The sequence below is a fragment of the Triticum urartu genome, chromosome 4, assembly GCF_003073215.2.
Source record: "Triticum urartu cultivar G1812 chromosome 4, Tu2.1, whole genome shotgun sequence".
NCBI lineage: Eukaryota > Viridiplantae > Streptophyta > Magnoliopsida > Poales > Poaceae > Triticum > Triticum urartu.
This window is the reverse complement of record NC_053025.1, coordinates 66574923-66583675: the sequence shown is the minus strand read 5'-3', so window position 1 is coordinate 66583675 and position 8753 is coordinate 66574923. Positions and strand designations below refer to the sequence as shown.

General features: G+C 39.5%; 1 pseudogene; it reads left to right on the top strand.

The window, feature by feature from the left end:
* The first annotated feature begins 2972 nt into the window (after positions 1–2972).
* LOC125553565 lies at positions 2973–8341 on the top strand (annotated as a pseudogene).
* Positions 8342–8753: the final 412 nt, after the last annotated feature.

Sequence of the window (8753 nt, the reverse complement as noted above, 5' to 3'; positions counted from 1 at the left end):
TAATCACAACATTAAATAGTTGAATCCGAAATCATGAAAAGATCACTTTGGTTATCCTCGTGGCTACTACTCTTTTTTTCCTCTTTGTTTGTGCATCAACTTGCAACCCTGAAAAGATCACTCTGTTTTTTTATTTTTCTTTAAGTTTTCTTTGGCCATTTTTCTTTGGTTTTACTCCTTTTTCTTTTTTGGCCGTTTTTTATTCGCGAACTTTTTCTTGAAAATCCACATTTTTTTCAAATCCATGATTTTTTTGAATTTGATATTTTTTCAAATTTAATGTTTTTTCAAATTCATGAATATTTTTTGAATGCGTGATTTTTTTTTGAATTTAAGATTTTTTGAAGTTTCCATGAACTTTTTTGTGAAAGTTAATAGTCAACAACCTGGTTAGTAGTCCATGGTCGTGGTCAACAATTAACTAGCGACTATTCACAAAAAAAAGAACAGTAATCTAGCGACCTTTTTTTTAGAATTGTTAACCTTTTTTTTGAGGGGGTGTTACCAAACTTTATTCAACGGAAATTGATAGTGGCAAGTACATAAAAGCTGGAGAATTGTTAACTAGCGACCTGGGATCGAGGGACGAGCGACCCGAGCGAGCTCGTGCTTAATGGGCCGGCCAATTAACCTTCTGCATGGGCGCCCGATCCTGGAAACTTTGGGCTTTCGATCGCTGGTTGTTTTTCCTTGTCGCCGCATGGGCCTGCAGCCCTGGTGAGCGTCGCCGCCGATCCCATAAAGCGTGCTATATAACCACTCAAAAAAATAAAAATAAAAATACAGCGTGCTATAAGCACCTCCGACCACACATCCCCTTTCCTCACTCTCGCATTCCCAGCCGCCGCATACAGTATGTCTGCGCGAGACGAGCGACCGACACACGCGCCGTCGCCTCGCCTCCTTCCAGATCCGCCGCGAGACGGGAACGAGATACCGCTCTTCCCGCCGCACGCGCCACACGCGCACCGCTCTTCCTTCTCTTCTCGTTTGCTACCTGATCTGTTATGTGTGGTTTGTGTGTGTGATGAAGTGTGCCGAATCTTGCCCTAGGGTTCTGATGAAATCGTTGGTCGGGCCTTCTTTGATACGTTTGCGGTCGACTAAAGCTGATTGTAAATCCCTAGATAAATCATTGCTGTCGCGTCGTTCTTGATTGATCTGATTTCCGATCTGTAAAACTCTCGGTGACGGTTCTCTAATAAAGAGCTGATGTCTCGTCCCCTCTCCTCAACTTTTACTGATTTTCTTTTTTCTGACCGTCGATTCACAAGTTCCTTGCAAAGAGATGCCCTGACTTTGAGATTTAAAAAAAGCAAGAACAACAAGCTACCCTGGCAATTAGAGTACAAGAGAACGGAACTGGTGACAAAAAAATCACAAATTTGATGCATTACCATTGGCTGTATCTTGAGAAAGATGGAATCTTTCCTTGATCAGAAGAAGCGGATGAATCCTTTGCAGACCAGAAGAAATGTATCATCAGATACGCAGCTAAATTGGAGCCAGGGGTGTTGGAGTGGGGTCGACGGGGTTGCTGCAAGGCCGAGAAGGGTTTGTGTTGTTTGGAGGAGTCAGGAAGTGAGGTTTCTGGAATCCTGTCCCACTCACTCCATGCTGAGGGCCTCTTTGATTCACAGGTTTTAAAAAACGTGGGAATAGAAAAAGTATAGGATTGGAGTGTCATGCCCACTTGAATCCTATAGGATTATCAAGGAGTGTTTGATTTCACGGGAAAAACAAAGGAACTGTAAAAAGAGGTTGGAGTGGATGTTAGATTTCCAATGAAATGTAGTACAAAAGATTCCATTGGAAAAATTCCTATGGAATTCAATCCTATGAATCAAAGGACAAACTTAGGAAAAATTCCAAAGGATTTCAATCCTCCGGAATTCCTATAGAATTCCTTTGAATCAAAGGAGCTCTGAGTGGTTGGAAATACGAGATTGGTTTTGGCAGATAGCTCAGGCCTTGCTCTCCCTGGCCAGTACAGATTGGAGGACGAGAACAAGGCCTGAGCCCGACGGTTTTTTAGACTCGTGATGAAAACGCTAGGCTAGTATGGGCCGGGATTCAAGAAACTCCTCTTGTAAGGCCAAGTTTGAAATAGCTATCTGCCTTATGGTTCGGGGTCAGCATCTGTTGGTTACAGCTCTCAGATTCCGTGCTGTTCCTCATGTCAAAATGTCGAATCTGAACCTTAGACTGAAAGCTTAATTTTTCCTGCACCTTGTTTAGTCGGCGCAGTATTTAGTCTCAGTGTTGCTTCCTAGCCATCTGTGTGTATGTACTCTGCGAGTTGTATATAAGCACTGATTCATGACATGTTTCTTATATGAAAGTAAATATTATACTCAAAATGTAACTACTGTTTTTTGTTTAGTTAGTAGTCGTTCCTTGCATGTGAAGATGTCCCGTTGTCCTTCAGGTGGCATCAGCAAGGCCAATTTAGTTATTTGTGGGAGTCATTAACCAGTGAATATCGTTTATACTTGTTCAACTGTAACATCAAATTAACTTTTGGTTTCTGGATTTCCATAATGTCTATGCACCAGAGTTTCTATCACTTGGTTCAACTTGTATCTGAGAAATTTGTGCGGCCCTTCATTTCACACTTAGCATTGTTACATTTCTGGATTTACAGAGTAAATACATCATTTTCTATTTGCAGCATATGTTTATGTTTCAGTGATCCGCGATCCATTTTAGATAGGACTCATTTTATCTCAGGGTCTTCCTGGATTTATTTCAGTGGCCCTTGTAGTAATCTTGTTTGGAACATAATTCAATATTAAACTTCCTTGTTTCAGGAAAACGAAAGGATGGGATCAAAATTTAATGCATTGTGGAAAAATGAGTTACTTGCCCTGGGCAAAGATGATAAAGATAAAGCAATCACAGTAAGAAATGATTATCCAAAGCCCCCTGTCCCTTGTTTTGAAATCACTGAGGATTTTGATTTGGAAAAGGTTGAGGAGGTATGATAACTATCCATCTGTGTGATATTCCTCTCGCCTTATTTTTTCTTTTCCAGTGCTGACTCCTGACATTCTCTCTTTCAGCTTATGCTAGAAAGGGATATTAAGATCGCCAAGTCCATGGCAAATGACATAATCATCCCAGACCCTGCTCCCAAGGTCTGTGTTACCTTCATTTACATAATTTGATTGATGACTCATTCCATTACATTAGTTATTTTGTTTAACCCTGTAATATTATAGGGTACTTAAGTCTACTGAAACAATATGTTTGTTGTTGTCATATATGAACCTTGGATAGGAACATGTGGATTCGCATGCCTGAACCATGCTAGCTTTAGATCCCCTTACTTTTCCTTCTCTCCTTGTTGGTGCCTCATGTTTGGTTTTATCTTCAGTGTACACCAACTTGCTTGCGTTACAAGGTTTTGTTGTTTCAATTGTTGTCAGCACCTCCATAGACCAAACGACAGTTTATTTTGTGGTGTTTTTAGTTGGATAACTGACGCCTTTCACCTTTTTCAATTGTGACGGACTCATCTAGTGGGTGGGTGATGCCTTCTTGGACATATATGCCAAATTGGAGCACATCCTTGTAAAGGATAGTGTCCGGTGCTTCCTCCGATTTTTCGAGAACTGTGAAGGCCAGGGCATGTCATCTTATCTTACCATCACCGCACAAACCTTAACCTTCATTGTCAGTTTCAATGCCCTGCGATGTGCAAAAGTCGTATTGGAGGGCATGGCACCTGAGCTCTATGGGATGCACGCCAATCCCAACTGCATAAACAAATATGGATACTTCGTGCTCCATGAAGCTGCTGAAAAGTTCTCTGTTGACATGATCAAGCTGCTTTTACGCCATGGTGCATCACCCAATGTGCGCACAGTTGGCAATGATGTCATCAAGAATCTACTCCCGCTCCATGTCGCAGTTGAGAATACTTGCCTGCATAAGTATCTGGAGGACAATCTGGAGGACAATCCTTCTCACAGCCAGAATCATGAGGATATGTCTACAAGCTTATTCATCTACTGTGTCTACCTGAAATGGTCTGTTTCACTTCCCTCCCTATACGAATTACTACTTTTGCAGCATGACGTAAAGAGTAACTATGGTTCTGAGTACCGGGCATCCTTTCATCTCAACCTGTCAGAAACCCCTGACAGGTTATAATGAAATTAGTGATACTAAGTACCGGGCATCCTTTCATCTCAACTTGTCAGAGAAAGTAAAGTTTACATTTATTAATCCTTCTTGTCTTGCTTCATGTGCAGTGTATCTTCTTATAGTAAAGGATAAAACTTCATCAATAAAATATACAAAAACTGTTGCTAGTAATTAATTTTATTTTCTTTGCCTTGGAGATTGTCCCTAATCCATATTTACTTTGATAGGAGGAAACACATTGATATATAGAAAGATTATTCAACATTGCTTGCTTGCATATGAATGCTGAATGGACTTAGATTATTGTTCCTTGTTGTTTTACAGAAGATCTTCTTGGACACAATTAGACTGCTTGCAGAGAAAACAAATAATCTACTCGAAGAGCTCTGGAATTATATTGAGGATGGAAAAATTATCCAGTCTGCTGTTCTACTACTGGCTGCTCAAGAGCAGATCCGTGGGGTTAGTTCTTCCAAGATAAATGGCAGTAGTAAGAAAAATGGGTTTGAAATCATCGAGAAGTGTATAATGAGGCATTCATATGCCTTGAGAAACGAGAAAGGTTCACTTGGAATGGTACAGGAGCTTCTGGAGGAAAGGAAGACGCTTAACGATTGTGCATGGCTGCTTGTTGATGTAATTTCCCATGCCGGTGAAGATCTTTCTGCATACATTCAACCACATTCTGTGGTAAGGTGTTTTCGGTATATTGCGGCTGCAGTACCTCTGATGCCTTTCACTTAATATTTAATACATGCCCTAGTCTTAGCAAGAAGATAATTTTCACTTCAACTGAAAATAAAAATGTTATACTTGCTCCGTCTTAGCAAGAAGATAATTCTCACCTCAACTGAAACTAATAATGCTATACTTTTTCGAGCCCTTATACCAGATTTGTACTTATTGTGCTAATGTTATCATAAAGCTGCACATTTTACCAGCTGGACAACTATGAATAACATGTCGTACCACATGTGGCTCTGCTGAACTGAGTGGTTGACCTGTTGGCCTATCATTGCAGCTCATGCTAAAAGAAGTGTAGTTTCCTGATAATATGTGTGAGAATGTGTAGTTTGTGAATTCTGTTCTTGTTAATTGAAAGAAACTCAAACCCAAGGTGCTACTTAGATTCGGAAAGTTTCCATCCACTTTACATCGGTTTGTTGGTTGAATAGCTGATTCTTGCTGTAATGTTTAGCCTGTCATATAATGCAATGGGATACAAACCCCTCTTATTTCTGAACACTTGGGAAAGGTGATGGCAGAGATAATGAAACAAGAGCAAATAATTGATGAGAGTAATGCCGTTATAATAGCTATTAAATGAAATGTTCTATGTCAAAAGTATTAGTAACAATCAGCTTGTTATTAGTTATCCATATACTCAACCACATCAGATCCCCTGTCTGGTGTGGATGAGTATATGGATAACAAACAAATAAACTATAAGATCACCTTTTATCTTCATCATCGAACAGACAAACAAACTATAAGAGCACCTTTTGTGCTTTATCTTCTAAGACATTGCTTGATATTATTACATTGCGAAGGAGATTGCTATACGAGTTCATGATAGGTACAATTTTTTATGCTTTCTGCATTGAATTCACACACTACAAGTAGAAGGAGCATGTTAGCTCCTTCTCCAGTACCATATGCATTTGTGTCATGGAAATGCCAGTCTTACAATGAATACTTAATGCATGCATAAATAGTGAACACATTGGTGACAGAAACACTCTTCTCCATATTAATATTATCTGACATGAGTATAGTGTGAAGTGCCAATTTTGTTTGTTCTTGGCTTCACTTGTTTCTATTTTCTGGTTTTGTCACTGCCTTGTATCATTTTTAGCAGTAAAATTGCCCGTATCAACATCAAGTGTTTGGTTAATGCTATTGCATGGTGCATGAATACAGAACATGTGCTTTTGTCATTTCTCTCTGTTTATTTACTGGATGTGTGGCAGATAATTTGGTAAAATGAGTACTTCCATATTTTATGGTGGCAGCTGTTTGGCATGACTCCCAGCTCCAAAAATTCTAGGTGCTGGAGCTGGGGTATATTAAAGGCGTTGACATGAGCCTTCTTTATCCATGTTAGACTGAAAATTTATGCTTAAGATACTTTATTTAGCCTAGAAACTCCAGGTCCTCCAAGAAACAGGGGGTTGGAGCTCATTACAGCAACTTGTCGGTGATTCCGGAGGACAGTTCAATGTAGTTCAACAAACACTAGGTGTATGCAGTTCATGACTAACCTTTTTAAGTTTGTCTGCACTTCATTTGGATCATACAGCCTGAAGAAATTGACACCTTTCTCTTTGGGAAACCAAAACAAAACAATTAAATTGATTTGAAATAGTTGGAATTTGAATAACTGTGACGTGTAGTTAAATATACAGAATTGTGATGCAGTTCTTGACTCGTACCTTTGAAGCGTCTAGATAGATTATAACGTGTAGTTAAATACACAGAACTTGTGGAGGTTAACATATTTTGCTTTAAGATAGACATGATACACAGAACCTGAAGGATTGGAGTATCACCAAAGAACTAGCTATGGACAGGGGTGCGTGGAAGCTTGCTATCCATGTGACAGAGCCATGAGTTGGTCGCGAGATCTTATGGGTTTCACCTCTAGCCTACCCCAACTTGTTTGGGACTAAAGGCTTTGTTGTTGTTGTTGTTGTATAGACATGATACAGTAGTCTAGATGAATCCGAGTATGTTTATCATGTAGTGAATTGAATGCGATAACTCTTTGCGCACTGTTCTATTGCCTTCCAACTCATATCGCACAATTGTAGTTTTCTCCTCCAAACAATTCTTTCCATCATCTTGCTGCTTACAATTGGTTATATAATTGCTACATTGTATATACAGTAGATCTATGTTACAGATATATTGCCTTATACAACTCTTGTATGTTATGTAGGTGTCCCATGTGGAGGTCTTTCAACATGTTTCATCTATTCTCAAGGAGTATGGATTTTGCCCTACTGGAGATCTTATGGACACTATAAACCTGTACTATTCTTTGTATTGCTTCACACAATAATTTTCTATGTGAATAAATGGTTATTTTGCTGATTATTTTATTTTGTCTTCAACTTCTTGAAGCCAGCCTTATGACTGCAGAAAGTCAAACGGAGAGTCATGCAAAGGTGTGTTGGGCTCAAGCGATTCTTTTTATGTTTAACAAACTGAGTCTTAATCTCTCCCCTTATTTTTAAACTGGATAATAGGGCTTACAGATGCAAACATGGCAGTTATGGAATCAGCCAAGCTGAATGCCGCAGAGAAGAAGGTAAAGATAATCAAATCTGGGGTTGATCTAGTTTTTATAGACCGATGGTGTTCAGTAACGAGTAATGATATTGTGGCAGCAAAAAGAAAGAAAGCTATAAGAATATGTGCCCTTTCCTTTCATTTTATTTTATCTTACATCAACTTTTTTTAAGAATACGTGAGGAAGTAAAATTTTCCCAAATTGACAAATCCCATGAACGCTTTCAGATACTGTTTTAAAGACTGTTTTCTTGACTTCTGACTGTACTCATCTTGGCCTAATCTCGGTTCCAGGTACTGTTTTAAAGACTGTACTCATTTTTGTGCCATGCATTGTGCTGGTTCAACAGCTTTTTATGTTGCTTAAGCATGCTACTTAATTACTACACTGCAGTAAGATCATTTATATCTAATGATGAAACACCAATGTTGTGTATTGATCAACATAATACTCCCTTTCCCATAATATAAGATCATATTATGGGATGGAGGGAGTACATCTCAAGCGAGAGGTACTGGCTGGAAGCATGGATGTTTCTATTTTTTTATGATGTACCTCTACTGAAATATGTCACAGGCTGTGAGAAAGAAAGTAGGCGGAGGATGGGATCCCACATATACAAAGAGAAGCTTTTTCCCATATTGGAGATCAGTGTTACAAGCTCGGGTTCCTTTGAAGGTGTATCCAGCCCATGCAAGCTCAGATCCTAGGTCTCGTGTTAACCATGGACAACTCCATGTCTCTCTGAGTAACTCAATAGCCAATGGATCTACAACAACTCCAAATCATAAACTTGGTCCAGTGCGAAGAACCTCGCCACTTACAAGCAATAATCAACCCAGAAGGTGCTTTGTCACTGCTGCTACTGGTGCATTCAGGCTCTTGAAGGTGCTAAAGTAGAGTAGAAAGGTATGTCAGGAGTTTGTCTACCTCCCCCATGTTTTCTGAACATGCACCACATAAACACATGTGAAGAAAGAATTTTCGTGATGCACCTTTAACTAGTAAGGTTATCCATTGGTAGTCCATTAAGGATGTTGGTTGGTGGGGTTTGTTCATTTTTGCATCATAGTAGGTCGCTGGTATTTGTATGTGGAGATGCAATCCTACCTTAAGCTTATTTCTACTTCCAGTTGATCGCCAAAGGAAGGCTGGTGATCTCTGGATTGAGTGGGAAAAATGACTGGCATGAACTAAATTTCTGGCCTATGACGCCGAACGATGTGTCAATGTGCCTGAATCTGCATTGGCATGGGAGAATTTCGTATTTTCATTTCCTTTTTGTCCACGTCATTTTCTTTTTCTACCAGAC